Source organism: Panthera onca, chromosome B3 (assembly GCF_046562875.1).
Source record: "Panthera onca isolate mPanOnc1 chromosome B3, mPanOnc1 haplotype 2, whole genome shotgun sequence".
NCBI classification, from domain to species: domain Eukaryota; kingdom Metazoa; phylum Chordata; class Mammalia; order Carnivora; family Felidae; genus Panthera; species Panthera onca.
In genome coordinates, this window is record NC_138344.1 from 147,038,033 (window position 1) to 147,054,388 (window position 16,356).

General features: G+C 41.8%; 2 pseudogenes; both read right to left on the bottom strand.

Annotated features, from left to right (window-relative positions):
- The window catches only part of LOC144616603 (disintegrin and metalloproteinase domain-containing protein 21-like), a 36,278-nt pseudogene extending 25,228 nt beyond the window's left edge, over positions 1-11,050 (bottom strand).
- Positions 10,980-13,909, bottom strand: LOC144616484 (immunoglobulin heavy variable 3-74 pseudogene; annotated as a pseudogene).
- Between the last annotated feature and the right edge of the window lie 2,447 nt (positions 13,910-16,356).

Below are 16,356 nucleotides of genomic sequence, written 5' to 3' on the forward strand. Positions count from 1 at the left end.
GTGCCAGATTCATTCTTCTGCATGTTACTATCCAGTTTTCCCAGCACCATTTGCTGAACAGACTGTTCAGCAAATCTGGTTCTCTATTCTGTCCCATTCATGTATGTGTCTATTTTTGTGCCAGTACCATACTTTCTTGATGATTACAGCTTCGTAATACAGCTTGAAGTCTAGAATTGTGATGCCTCCAGCTTTGGATTTCTTTTTCAACATTGCTCTGCCAATTCGGTGTTTTCTGGTTTTATACAAATTTTAAAATTCTTTGTTCTTTTTCTGTGAAGAATGTTGGTGTTATTTTGGTAAGGATCACATTGAATGTGTAGATTGCTTTGGGTAGTATTGATATTTTAACAATATTTGTTTCCCAATCCATGACCATGGAATGCTCTTCCTTTGTGTCTTGTGTAATTTGCTTCATATGCTTTCTATAGTTTTTAGCATACAGATCTCTAACATCTTTGGTTAGGTTTATTCCTAGGTATGTTATGATTTTTGGTGCAATTGTCAATGGGTCTGATTCCTTAATGTCTCTCTTTTCTGCTTCATTTTTGGTGTATGTATATAGTGCCAATAACTTGATGTTGTCTTTGTATCCTACAACTTTTCTGAGTTTTGTCTCCGCCCTAGAAGTCTTTTGGTGGAATCTTTTGGATTTTCCACATAGAGTATCATGTAATCTGCAAAGAGTGAAAGTTTGACTTACTCCTTTCAAATGTCTATGCCTTTTATTTTTTTCATTGTTTGATTGCAGAGACTAAGCCTTCTAGTACTACGTTGAACAAAATTAGTGACAGTGGATATCCCTGTCATGTCCCTGACCATATGTGGAGAGCACTCAGTGTTTCCCCATTGAGGATGATGTTAACAGTGCGTGTTTTGTATATGGCCTTTATGTCGTTGAAGAATTTTCCATCTATCTTTACTTGCTCGATGGTTTTTATCAAGAAAAGATAGTGTCGTTTATCAAATGCTTCTCTGCATTTATTGAAAGGATCATTTGGGTCTTATCCTATTATTGATATGGTGTATAACTTTGATTGATTGTTAATATTGATCCATCCTTGCACCCCAGGAATAAATCCGACTTCATCCTGGTAAATGATTCTTTTAATGTACTGTTGGATTCAATTTGTAAGTATGTTGTTGATAATTTTTGCATCCATGTTCACCTGGGCAATTAGTCTGTAATTATCCTTTTCTAATTCTTCCTGTTGAAATTTTGGTAGTTTACATGTTTCTGGGAATTTATTCATTTCTTCCAGATGGCCTAATTGGTTGGTATATAGTTTTTCATAATATTCTCTTATAATTGATTGTATTTCTGGTGTTGGTTGTGATCTGTCCCATGAAATTCATGATTTTGTCTCTTTGGGTCCTTTTTCTTTTCTGTTTGAATAATCTGGTCCAGGAAGTTCAATTTTATTCATTCTTTCAGAAAGCAACCTAAAAGTTTTGTTGATCTTTTCTACTGTTTTTGTTTCTTTCTATGCCATTTATAGGTACTCTATGATTGTTTACCCTCCTCGTCTAACTTTAGGCTTCATTTGCTCTTCCTTTTCTAGCTTCTTTAGGTGTAAAGTGGTTGTGTGTTTAAAATTTTATTTTTATCGTGTTAGGCCTGTACTGCTATCTACTTCCATCTTAAACCTGCTTTTGCTGCATCCCACAGGATTTGGACCGTCAACGCTAACATTTTCATTTGCTTCCATGTATTTTTATTTCTTCTTTAATTTCCTGGTCAACCGCTTTATTCTTCAGTGCAATGGTCTTTTACTCCAACTATTAGTGGTGTTTCCAAATTTTTCCTTGTGGTTGACTCCAAGTTTCATAGTGTTCTGATCTGAAAATATGCATGCCATAGTCTCAATCTTTTTGTACTTGTAGGGGCTGATTTATGACCCAGTGTGTGATCTATTCTGGAGAATGTTCCATGTGCACTCGACAAGAATGTATTCTGCTGCTTTAAGATGGAATGTTTTGAATATATCTGTTAAGTCCATCTGCACCTGTGTCATTCAAAGCCATTGTTTCCTTCTTGATTTTCTTCTTACACTATGTGTTCATTGTTGCAAGTGGGGTGTCCCCTACTTACAAGTGAAAGTCCCCTACTCCTAGTGTATTATTATCAATGAGTTTTTTTATGTCATTAATTGCTTTACATATTTCAGTGCCCCAATGTGTGGTCATAAATATTTACAGTTGTTAGTGCTTCTTGTTGGATAGACCACTTTAGGATATAATGCCCTTCTTCATCTCTTTTTGCAGTCTTTGTATTTTAAATCCAGGTTGCCTGACATGAATATGGTACTACAGCTTTCTTTTTATGTCCAGTAGCATGATAAATTGTTCTGCAACCCCTCACTTTCAATCAACAGGTATCTCTAGGTCTCAAAGGAGTCTTTTACAGGCAGAATATACCTGGATCTTGTTTTTTTAATCCATTCTGATACTCTGTGCCTTTTGACTGGACTCTTTAGTTCATTTACATTCACAGTGATTACTGAAAGATATGATATTAGTGTAATTGTGTTATCACAATGTTTCTGTAAAGTAATTTTTTTTTCTGGAGATTTATTCTATTCCTTTCTAATGTTTGTTGCTTTTGGTCTTCCTTTCCCCCTCAAAGAGTCCCCTTTAGTATTTCTTGCAGGGTTGAATTAGGGGTCACAGACTCCTTTAGATTTTGTTTGTCTGGGAAGCTCTTTATCTCTCCTTCTTCTCAATGACAAACTTCCTGGATAAAGTATTCTTCCCTGCCCATTTTTTTCCCATTCAGCACATTGAATGTATGATGACACTCCCTTCTCTCTTGGTAAGTTTCTGTGAATGGAACTAACCTTATTTGCCTTCCCTTCTTAGGGACTTCTTTTCTCTTGCTGCTTTTAGGATTTTTCCTTTATCTCTATATTATGTCAATTTTCTGATTTCTCTTGGTAATGGCCTACTTTTGTTGATTTTGATAGGAGTTCTCTGTGCCTTCTGGATTTGGATGTTCATTTCCTTCCTTGGGTTAGGGCAACTTTCAGCTACAATTTGCACAGATAAACCTTCTGTCCCTTTTTCCCTCTCTTCTTTTGGGACTCCTCAGAAAGGAATTTTACTACACTATACAGAGTGGCTGAGTTCTCTAAGTCTACATCCATAACCCAAGAAGTTAGTTTACCCTCTCTTTTCTGATTCCTTATTTTCCATAATTTTACCTTCTATATCCTTATATAGAAGGATATAACCTTCTATAACCTTAGTCATTCCTATGCTGCTTCCACCCATTATTATGTGCAGTAAGCATCATGTCTCTTTCATATAATTTTTAAATTTCACCGTTGACCAGTTTTTATGTCTTTTATCTCTGTGGTATGCATATCCTTGATGTCTTCTATGCTGTTCTCAAGCCCATCCATTATCCTTACTATTGTTGTTTTCAGTTCTGTTTTAGGCCTATTCCTTATATCTGTTTTGATTAGATCCCTGGATACGGTCCTTTCTTGTTCTCTCTTTGGGGATGAATTCCTCCATATTCTCATATTGTCTAGGTCTCTGTGTTCTTCTGTGTTTTAGAAAACCTGTTATGTTTTCTGCTTCTGAGAGTCATGGCTACATTAAGAAGAGTTCGTATGCTGTACGGAGACTGGCGCTTCAGGAAGGGTTTGTGGTGAGTGCTGTGTGCACTGTGTTCTTGCGTTTTGGTGTCTTGGTAAGTGGGCATCACCCAATCCATTACGGTTATGAATAGAATAAAAATAAAAGTGAAGCAAATTCTCTCATTTTTACTTCTTGTGTGCCTGCTTGAGCTGTAACATTGGCTTCCTCTTGCCCTTGGAGTGAAAGTTAAACCATCAGGTCCCCACATTCTCAGACTTGAGTCTAGTTTGGAATCAGATGAGAATTACACCTTTGACTTTACTGGGTATCCAGCATGTGATAGTATATCATGGGACTTCTCTTCCTATTTAGTCATGTAAGCCAATGTGCTATGTGTTCTGTTCCTCAGGATTATCCTGACTAATACATGTAGATGCTTTTTCTCTTGTAGTTTCAAGTATTTGAAGAAAACTGTAACACATATAAAGTTCTGAGAACCTAAGTGACATGAATGAAGTGTCATGGTGTTTGACTGGGACAAGAGCAGGGTGAGGATAACCAGGAGCTATGGGATCCTGGGTCCTAGATGCAAAGTGAGCGCACCTGGGACTCCTGTAAATGTTCAGTTGATGTGCATCAGGATACGTGTAAACCATCGATATTTAGTACAAGGGTAAGCAATTGTAAGAGACTCTATCTCTTGTTCATGTAAGTATAGTGTTCCTGGTAAAACAAACTTTGTAAACCAGACCCGAGTAGGTAAGCACAGAATCATGTGTCCAGAGAGGCTTCCTGGGGGAAACTGCTGTATGGAGAGGAAGCCCCAGGCCATGGCACAAAACCTTCCAACAACCCCTACCTGCACCTGCTCCTGGGAACACAAACAGAATGGTGCATAGTGTGCACCCCCTGGCGGTCTTGATCTTCTTCTACAGGGTGGTTTGTGTCTGGGCTCACACTGACAACCCCTCACTGTGTCCTTGCACAGTAATACATGGCCATGTCTGCAGACCTCTGACTGCTTAGCTCCATGTAGTCTGTGTTTGTGGATGTGTCTGCTGTCAGAGTGAGTCCGCTCTGGAAATTCTGTGCATAGCTTGTAGAACCATCTTCAGGGTTAATGCTTCTCATCCACTCAAGCCCTTGTGCAGGAACGTGTCGCACCCAGTGCATAAAGTAATCAGTGAAGCTATATCCAGATACTTTGCAGAAGATCTTCACTGATGCCCCAGACTTCCTCACTTCAGCCCCAGACTGCACCAGCAAAACCTGGGAGTGCACACCTGTAGAGAGGGGACAAGAGTGGATGAAATCAATGTTGACTGGTCCTGGTCCTCTCCTGTGTCCAGGGACTTGGCTGACCCTTACCTGTCGCCACTGCCACCAGGTAGAGGATTCTCCAGCTCCAGTCCATCGTGAGGGGATGTGTCTCAGGGTCTCCGGTAGAGGATGGCGTTGTACGGTGATGCTCTCAGGGCACAGACACACCCATACTTAACCTAGTGCTCTTAGGACTATTTGCATAGCCATGAGACAGAGTATTTCATACACAGGACCAGAACCATCTGGAGACGGTCCCAGAGACCATGTACATTGGGACTCAGAGAGCACCAGTCTAATCCTTGTTTGAGGACATGGGTCCTTGGCCAGGTTCCTGAACTGTGTGCAGACTGAGCTCCTGCCACTGAGTGATAAGACCTTACAGGAAATTCTCCCCATTGTGGACCAGTATTGAATGAGGCAGAGACCACCTGAACCTGTTGTTGGCTCTGATATCTGTACATCTTATTCCTGGATAAGCATGACTCCAAACTGTTGCACAAAATGGGGTAATATATGCATCCTGGCTTCCATCTCTTAGATGAAGATATCTATAAGCCCTGGACTAGCAGCGTCAAGTGTCTTCTCACTGCCTGAGTTCATTAAATGCTCTGATGGAACAGGATATTTAAACACCCTTTAGCATCCATCATCCTGCTCATATTTTAGATTGCTTTCTGGAAAAGGAAACACTGGCTTCTACAGAAAAGCCTTCCTCACCCCTTGTGCACCTACTCACCTGGGGTAGCAGCCTGGTGCTGGGTAGTACTGAAAGCTCCCTGCAGTCTAGGCCCGGCCCTGCAGGGAGGTTCCTGTCAAGACTCACAGGACATTTATTCCCGTGTCTCTACTCCAGCATTACATGGTAGAGGGGAGCAGAAAATGCCACCCCAAATATGCCACTGTAATGAAACATGCTTGAGAAACAGCCAGTACAGAGACGCACTGACCATCCTTTGTTCCCTAAACAGAATATAAATCTCCTATGTGAAATACACCCTTTTTGTACCAGGAGGGGAGAACTGTCCTTAGCACCAGAAAAAGGAATATAGGCCCCAGAATGCTGTGCAGAGAAACCTTAGTTCTTCACTATTGTAGTAACACTAAGCACATTGAAGCTCTCACTTTTTCCCCATTGAGGATGATATTAGTGTTGGGTCATTCATATATGGCTTTTATGATCTCGAGGTATGCTCCTTCTATCCCTACTTTCTTGAGGGTTTTTATCAAGAAAGGATGCCGTATTTTGTCGAATGCTTTCTCTGCATCTATGGAGAGGATCATGTGGTTCTTGTCCTTTCTTTTATTGATGTGATGAATCACGTTAATTGCTTTGCAGATATTGAACCAGCCCTGCATCCCAGGTATAAATCCCACTTGGTCGTGGTGAATAATTTTTTTAATGTATTGTAGTATGTGGTAGGCTAATATCTTATTGAGGATTTTTGCATCCATGTTCGTCAGGGAAATTGGTCTATAGTTCTCCTTTTTAGTGTGGTCTCTGTCTGCTTTTGGAATCAAGGTAATTCTGGCTTCAGAAAGAGTCTGGAAGTTTTCCTTACATTTCTATATTTTGGAACAGCTTCAAGACAATAGGTATTAACTCTTCCTTAAATGTTTGGTAGAATCCCCTGGAAAGCCATCTGGCCCTGGACTCTTGTTTTTGACAGATTTTTGATTACTAATACTATTTCCTTACTGGTTATGGGTCTGTTCAAATTTTTATATTTCTTATTGTTTCCATTTGGTAGTGTATATGTTTCTATAATTTGCCCATTTCTTCCAGATTGCCCATTTTATTGGCATATAATTGCTCATAATATTCTCTTATTGTTTTTATTTCTGTTGTGTTGGTTGTGATCTTTCCTCTGTCATTCTTGATTTTACTTATTTGCATCCTTTCCTTTTTCTTTTGGATCAAACTGGCTAGTGGTTTATCAATTTTGTTCATTTTTCAAAGAACCTGCTTCCAGTTTCATTGATTTGGTCTACTGTTTTTTGGGTTTCGATAGCATTAATTTCGTTTGTAATCTTTATTATTTCCTGTCTTCTGCTGGTTTTGGGTTCTATTTGCTGTTCTTTTTCCAGCTCCTTAAGGTGTAAGGTTAGGTTGTGTATCTGAGATCTTTCTTCCTTCTTTAGGAAGGCCTGGAATGCTATATACTTTCATCTTATGACCACCTTTGCTGCGTCCCACAGGTTTTGGGTTGTGGTGTTATCATTTTAATTGACTTCCATATATTTTTTAACTTCCTCTTAACTGCTTGGTTAGCCCATTCATTCTTTAGTAGGATGTTCTTTAGTCTCCAAGTATTTTTTACTTTTCGAAATTTCTTCTTGTGGTTGATTTTGAGTTTCACAGCATTGTGTTCTGAAAATATGCACAGTATGATCTCAATCTTTTTGTACTTACTTAGGGCTGATTTGTGTCCCAGTATATGGTCTATTCTGGAGAACCTTCCATGTGTGCTGGAGAAGAATGCATATTCTGCTGCTTTAGGATGAAATATTCTGAATATATCTGTTAAGTCCATCTGGTCCAGTGTGTCATTCAAAGCCATTCTTTCCTTGTCCATTTTTTGTTGAGATGATCTGTCCATTGCTGTGACTGGGGTGTTGAAGTCTCCTAATATTATGGTATTACTATCGGTGAGTTTCTTTATGTTTGTGATTAATTGATTTATATATTTGTGTGCTCTCCCATTTGGCACATAAATGTTTACAACTATTGGGTCTTCTTCATCTATAGACCCCTTGATCATGATATAATGCCCTTCTGCATCTCTTGATACAGTATTTTTAAGTCTAGATTGTCTGATATAAGTATGGCTACTCGTGCTTTCTTTTGTTGACCATTAGCATGATAGATGGTTCTCCATCCCCTTATGTTCAATCTGAAGGTGTCTTTAGGTCTAAAGTGGGTCTCTTGTGAACAGCATATAGATGGATCTTGTTTTCTTATCCATTCCGTTACCCTGTGTCTTTTGATTGGGGCACTGAGTCCACTGAGGTTTAGAGTGAGTACTGAAAGATGTGAGTTTATTGCCATGATGATGCTTGTAGATCTGGAGTTTCTGATGGTGTGCTCTGGTCGTTTCTAATCTTTCTTGCTTTTGATATATATGTATATATATATTTTTTTTTCATCTTTTGTCCCCTCAGAGAGTCCCCCTTAAAATTTTTTGCAGGGCTGGTTTAGTGGTCAAAAACTCTTTTAATTTTTGTTTGTCTGGGAAACTTTTATCTCACCTTATAATTTGAATGACAGCCTTCCTGGATAAAGAATTCTTGTCTGCATACTTTTCTGATTCAGCACACTGAATAGACTCCGCCACTTCTTTCTGGCCTGCTGAGATTCTGTGGATAGGTGTGCTGCAAACCTGATCTGTCTTCCCTTGTATGTTAGGGACTTTTTTTTCCTTTCTGCTTTCATGATTCTCTCCTTGCCTGAGTATTTTGTGCATTTGACTATGATATGCCTTGTTGCTGGCCAGTTTTTGTTGAATCTAATGGGGGTCCTCTGTGCTTCCTGGATTTTGATGTCTGTGTCTTTGCCCAGGTTAGGAAAGTTTTCCACTATGATTGGCTCACATAACCCTTCTACCCCTATTTCTCTTTCTTCCTCTTCTGGGACTCCTATGATTCTGATGTTCCTTTTTAATGAGTCACTGATTTCTCTAATTCTTAAATCATGCCCTTTTGCCTTAATCTCCCTCTTTTTTTTCTGCTTCATTATTTCCTATTAGTTTCTCCTCTGTATCGCTGATTCTCTGTTCTGCCTCATCCATCCTTACCACAGCTGCATCCATCCGTGATTGCAGTTCAGGTATAGCATTTTTCATTTCATTCTGGCTATTTGTTTTCTTACTTCTCTTAACTCTTCAGGAGGGATTCTAATCTATTTTTGACTCCATATAGTGTTCTTATTATCGTGATTCTAAATTCTGGTTCAGACATCTTGCTTGTACCTGTGTTGGTTAAATTCCTGGCTGTCGTTTCTTCGTGGTCTTTCTTTTGGGGTGAATTCCTTTGTTTTGTCATTTTGAAGAGAGAAAAGGAATTAATGAAGTAGAAATATTGAGATAAAACAAATAAAATTACAAAAATATTAAAATTAAAAATTAAACACACACACACACAAATCTAATAGTTAATGCTTGATCCTAGGTGTGTTTTGTTTCGGTGTTGAAAGTGGTTTGACAGATTAGGGAAAAAAAAGGGGGCAAAGGAAATCACTTGAGAATTTGAAAAAATGAATACACTGATGTAGAGTAAAATGGGTAGATGGGAGTAAAAGAGAATTTGAAAATAATATAGACAAAAGTAAAGTATATAGTAGAAAAAATTAAATAAAAATATTTTTAATAAAAATTATGAATTTTTTGTTGTGTATTTAAGAAAAAAGTAAAGAAATGAAAAAGAGAATAAAGATAAAGAAAAGAAAAAAAAGAAATAATTTGATAATTTGAAAAAGTGAATATACTGTAGTAGACTAAAGTAAAATGATGGAAATAAAAGGTAATTTGAAAAAATTTACATAAAACTAAAAAAACATACTAATGACAATTAAATATGATTATTTTGTAAATATGAAATTTATTGTCAAATAGGTTTCTATACAACACCCAATGATCATCCCAACAGGCGCCCTCCTCAATACCCATCACCCACCCTCCCCACCCTCCCACCCCCATCAACCCTCAGTTTATTCAGTTATTAAGAGTCTGTTATGGTTTGACTCCCTCCCTATAACTTTTTTTTTCCCCCTTCCAATGGTCTTCTGTCAAGTTTCTCAGGATCCAAATAAGAGTGAAAACATACGGTATCTGTCTTTCTCCATATGACTAATTTCACTCAGCACAACACTCTCCAGATCCATCCATGTTGCTACAAAAGGCCACATTTCATTCTTTCTCAATGTCAGGTAGTATTCCATTTTGAATAGATACCACAATTCCTTTATCCAATCATTAGTTGATGGACATTTAGACTCTTTCCATAATTTGGCTATTGTTCAAAGTGGTGCTATAAACATTGGGGTACAAGTACCCCTATGTATCAGCACTCCTGTATCCTTTGGGTAAATTCCTAGCAGTGCTATTGCTGGGTCATAGGGTAGACCTATTTTCAATTTTTTAGGAACATCCACACTAGTTTCCAGAAAGGATGCACCAGTTTGCATTCCCACCAACAGTGCAAGAGAGCCTTACATCAAATATAGTGCCTTACATCAATCCCTTGAAGCATTGAGTCAGTCAAACTAACAAGCCTTATGAGGAATCGGGCACATTTTGACACGTTGTTGAACACACTATACATTGTTTTGGAACTGAGAACAAGTCCTTTCAAAATCCCACGATGGGATGAATACAACTTACTAGAGATCCTGGGGGCTGCACTGATATTTGCTTGAGAGAACAGGGGGTTCCTAACCTCCTTATATCCCAGGTTATAAGTAGGTCCCGTTGCATTGGTGTCTGCCACTATCTGAGAAACAACGTGTTCAAACCGTTGGGAATGGCTGAGGGGTCTGATTTCATAGGCAAGGTCATCCAACTTCATGATACCTTCAAGGCCCCCATAGCACGTGTCCATGGTGACCATGGAAAGAGGAATCTCCTCCAGGTAGCCGAGGTAGTAACAGTCTGGAGGGATGAAGGGGTAGTCCATCTGCAAGGCTCCCTGATCATCCTGAGTCATCATCAGCAACTGTCTGGACCAAAAGAGTTTCTTGTGCCTCATGTGGATAACATGGCTCTTGCCCCCAAAATGCAGGCTATAGGACAGCCAGCCAGGCATCTGAACGCCCTTGCCGTGGTGCAACTCCTTCTTGGGAATTACCACCTCAGAAGAGATGTAGCGCCATGAGGGACGACCTTGAGAACCTTGGACAGGAGCCAGCAATGCCCAGAGCGCAAACAGCAAGAGGGGTGCCCTCAGGGTGACCTGGTCCTCTGCCAGCCTCATGCCCCTGCTCAGGGACATCTGCCAGTGAGAATGGATAAATGGAGGATCCTCAGCAAAACCAGGTCTAGACCATCAGACAGAACAGAGGGCTGTACCAGGTGGCCAGCACCCTACACCTGGGGGCCACCTGTGGGGTTAGGTAACAGTCACAGGGTGTGGCATTGGGTGACCCTGCTCATCAGTTCACCTGGGGTGGATGTGGGAGAGTCAAGTGGGCCATGGTCAACAGTGCTCACATGGACATGGGTAGGGACTTGGACCCAGAAACACGGCTCTATACAACACATTCCATCTTTTCTCCTTCTACTTGGATACGGGATATGCAATTATAACACACTGAACTTCTCTACCAATTCCATGTCCTGTGGTACTGCTGGGTCACTTTCTCTGGATGACTGCTTTTCCTCATTATGGAGACCAATGCTTCCTACTTCCATGGGATATGGAGGTAGACTGTCAACTTTACCTTTGTACGTATTGAAAAACATCGCTTTGTAATGTTACATGTCTTATTCTGGTTGGCTATTAGTTTGCAGGCCATTTGATCCTTTTGGTTTTTGGTTTGAAGCTTCCTCTGTGTTTACTGAGGAAACATTTCCCAGTATTCTGTGTCATTATTGGTGAAGTACAAAGTTGTATTTTAGTATTTTCTTATGCCATCTGGTTAGAACAGAAAGTACTGCTGAACATGTGTGAGCCCCAGGGGATTTCCCCTCTAATCCCTTATTGTGGTTCTTTCCTGGCCTCTGGCAGTCCTCTCCCATGCCTGTGAGTTTCTCTCCTCAGGTGGAGATAGATGCAGGGGAGTTGAGGTTACCTTGGCAGCTTGCACTATGGAGGACGCACATGATTGAAAATGGTATCCACCATGGAACTCCCTTGTTTAAGTACTGTCTAGCCCTTTAAAATCCTCTGGGTTGGGCACAAACCCTCAGAGTTGGCTTTTGGAGAAGAGTCTGCCTTAGCTCCGGGTGGCTGGTCTCCTAAATAAAGCTCAACTTCTTTTCCCACCAAAACTAAAACTTTGAACATTGACCTTTCCAGAAATACTCAGCTGAATTTGGGATTTGATAACAATAAAATGGAGAGTGGAATGGCAGTTGTCAGGGGCTGGCAGGATGGGGCAATGAGGAGTAGATCTCAAGGGCTATGATTTTCTGTTATGCAAGATGATTAAGTTCTAGAGGGGTCTCCACAACATTACCCCTGTCATTAACAGTACTGTACTGTATGGTTCAAATTTTGTGAAGAGTGTTGGTCTCATGTTCAGTGAGATCCTAACACAAAACAAAAGTGGAAGACACGAATTTTACTTCTCACATGACAGTATGCTGAACTGCATGGACACACTCTCTACTGATAATGTGAAAATAATTTAAAAGAATTTACATAGTTTGAATACTAACCCTGAGGATATGTCATTTACAAATATCTTCTTCCATTCCATAGGTTGCCTTTTAGTTTTGTTGATTGTTTCCCTCACTGTGCAGAAGTGTGCTATTTTGAGGTAGTCCCAATAGTTCATATATGTATGTATTTAATTTTCTTGTTTTATTTTTAATTTAAATTCAAGTCTTCAGTCTTTGAGCTCCACGTTTACAGGAAGTTGACTTGTCATGATTAACTTTATGGGTTATCTGGACTGAGTCATGGGTGCCCAGATTCACCACTGTTTCTGTGGATGTCTGTGATTTGTTTCCAGAAGAGACTGGCATTTCCTTCCATTGTTTCTGTCTGGGCATCACCCATTCCATTAAGGTTGTGAATAGAATCTGATGCAGAGGGAGGAAGAATTCCCTCATTTTTACTTCCCATGTGCTTGTTTGAACTGGAACAGTGGTCCCCTCTGGCCCTTGTTATGAGAGTTATATCATCAGATCTCTACGTTCTGAGACTAGACCCTAGTTCAGAATCAGACATATTACACCACTGGTTTTCCTGGGTCTCCAGCTTGTGACAGTAGATCATGGGACTTCCGAACCTCTTTAGTCATGGAAACCAATGTGCTTTGGGTTCTGTTCCTCAGGAGAATCCAGACTAATACATGGAGATGATTTATCTCTTCTTTAGAGGAATTGAATAAAGTTGTAGCTCATTTAACGTCCTGAGTAGCAAGTGCCATGAGGGAGTGTCACGTTGTTTGATTGGACAAGGGCTGGGTGAGGATAATGGGGAGCTGTGGGATCCTGTGGTCTTGGCTGCACAGGGAGTGCATGTGGGACACCTCTAATGGTTCAGCTGTTGTGCCTCAGGAAATCTGTAATTCACTCATGTTGAGGGACAGGAGTAAGCAATGGAAACATCTGTGTCTTTTGTGCATTTTAGTGCAGTTTTCCTATGACAACAGGTATCTAATTCAGAGAGTTAATAGGTAAGCACAGAATCCCGTGTCCAGAGAGGCTCCCTGGGGAAACTGCTGTGTGGACAGGAAGCCCCAGACCCTGACAGGAAACCTGCCTGTAACCTCCATCTGCACCTGCTCCTGGCAACACAAAGCAGAATTGTGCATAGTGTGCGCCCCCTGGTGGTGCTGATCCCCTCCTGCAGGGAGGTTTGTGTGTGGGCTCCCAGCGAGGTCCCCTCACCCAGTCTCTTGCACAGTAATATGTGGCCATGTCTTCAGCCCTCAGGTTCATCTGCAGATACAGCGTATTCTTGGCGTTGTGTCTGGAGATGGTGAATCGGCCCTTCACCGAGTCTGCATAGCTTGTGCTCCTTCCATCATATCTAATATATGTGACCCACTGCAGCCCCTTTCCTGGAGCCTGGCGGACCCAGTTCATGTCGTAGCCACTGAAGGTGAATCCAGAGGCCACACAGGTGAGTCTCAGGGACCCCCCAGGCTTCACCAGGTCTCCCCCAGACTCCACTAGCTGCACGTCACACTGGACACCTGCAGACACAAGACATCTTGGTCAGGAAACTGTCACACATCCGCTGGTTCTCACTCATACCCACTCACATACTCAGTGTCTCTTGTTCACCATGAATTACCTTTTAAAAAGGCAACAAGGAAAACCAAGCCAAGCACATCCTCCATGGTGAGGTGTCTGTGTTCTGTCCTGATCACAGAATGGGAACACCTGGGATGCCTGGAGCTGGGGCTCCTCTCCCAGCTGCACGGTCGGGCTGGGCTGGTTTTATCAGCACAGAGAAGGCCCTATTTGCATGTCCTCTTACATATATATCACACTGAAGACTTAGATTTGCTTCTTTAAAAGTGAATGGCAGGTTTAGGGATTCACTTCTAATCATCAGAGATGATGCAGAGATGCACTAATCATCAGAGAATTCCACCCCCGATCCACTGAGATATCACCTCACAACTGATAGCAAGGCTATTATAAAATAAGGCAAACACAACCAGAACATCTCAAGTGTTGCTGAGGATGTGGAGAACAGGCAATCCTAGAATTCACTTGATGGGAGTGCAACATAGTGTAGCTACTATGGAAAAGTGCGGTGAAATAACCCACTAAACTGAGTTCCTAATCTGCTCCCATACAGTTGACTTCATGTCCAGCTGAGTGTGAGGAAGTTCTGGGCCTCATGTTCTGTGGAGAGGCAGGTGCAGAGACAGGTGGATCCAGTGGATGATTCCTTAACTACTTAAGTAGAATGGACCCCTGGCTGACCGTTTTGTAAGACTTGACTCAGTGTGCCTCCCCACTGGTTGTCTCTGGCTTCCTGAACTGGATGGAGAAAAAAAGCAGTGAAGAGTAGAAACTACTCTTTTCTCTCACAGGAACGTGTATATACTGAGAATCCTTGAGAGAAAGTCGTGGAGTTGATGAAGATGCTGTGGGGTTTCGACAACCACAAGGTTCTTTACTCATGGTCTCTCTTCATGGGCATCAAAGGAAAACCTTAAGGAAAATAAAAGGAGAGAGGAGCTGCTCAAGTATATTAAATTTAGATCACTTGAATGAGTCAGTCTCCTCTGTTTGAAAATCACTTACATCTATTTTAAATGGTGGCCCGTGTACTTGTGAGGCACAGGTCTGTATATGAATTGATTTATCCCCGAGCTTGGTCTCTGTCAAGGTCGACACTACTATATGACTGTTCACTCTAAATGTTAGAAGACATCTGTGTTTGTAAATGGTTTAGGAAACAGTGTGTACTGTTTACTGGTCAGGATGAAGTTTGCAGGGCATGATGAGAAAGATGCTTCACAGGAAACCTGACCCTGAAACACTGGTTCTGGATATGAATTCTGAGATCTTGGGTGCCCCCTGGAGACCTGTGAACCTCCAGGTTCCCTACGTGGCTCCTGGTGTCCTGTGTGTTCCTGATGACCTGAGTGCCCCCAGGTGAACTGAGTGGCAGCTAGTGACCTCAATGCCCTATGGAGACCTGAGCATCCCCCTGGAGGTCTGAGTGCTCCATGCAGAACTGAGCGACCCTGGTGTCCTCAGCTCCCCCTGGTAACCTGAGCACCCCAGGAGATCTCAGTTACCCCTGTTGTCCTGAATGCCCCCTCGTGACTTTTAGGTAACCTCAGGGCAAATCACAATTTTTGGGCCGATGTTCAGCTCTCAGAAGTCCTTTGTGGTGTTTGAGCCAGCTCTGTGGCTAGGCCTATCCTGTCCTGTTCACCCTTAGAGGCGGTTCTGATTGTGTTGCTGTTAATCCTGGGGGAACCTCCAAGGGGGTGGCCAGCACCTGCTTCATCCCTCTTCCTCTTGCCTAACAAACTGCCTAACTCTTGGACATGTGGCTCTTGTGGTCTGGACCCTAGTATGTGATATAGAATATATGATAGTATGTGAACCATCCACTGCATCCACTCTGCTGGGGTCGGTGGATCCAATTCCACCAGAAATTACTGGTTGAGATGGAGAACCCCAAGATGCTGCTAGTGAGGTGCAGAGTGTGCAAGGCACTCACCAGTTGGGCACAACCCCTGCAGCTGCACCTGGGACAGGACCCCTGGGGACAAGGAGACGCAGCCTGGGCCAGTCACCAGCAGTCACAACCATTCCCATCATCCCACATCTGACATCTGAAACCCTCACCTTTGGGACCTCTCACCAGGCACAAGGAAGGCCCTGCAGTCTCTTCTGTTTCTCGAATACAGTTCTGCCTTCCTTAGGGACTTCAGCACTGTCTGAGGAGAGAGCGGTGTGGGCTCCCACACCCTGAGATTGAACTTTACTCTAGATCTTGAGAAGTTTGCCTGTGTGGGAGGGAGCATGTCCTGATAAGTGGGCAAAAATTGAGTCAGGCTCCCCTTGTCCTTCCAGGTCCACCTGTGGGCATCTCTTTGTGGATCCGCAGGCTTGTTGGTCCTCGGTCAAGACAACACTTGGTCTATGAATTGTGTTGGAGGCAGGTCAAGTGATCGCCTCACCTTTCTGATCAGATAGTGAACAAATGAGTGGACCACAATTCACTATATTCTATCTGTCCGAAAGATATTTGAAGGGATCCATACTTTCTCCAGAAAACTTTCCAAATCAAGTCTTTAAATACATTCAATTTTAT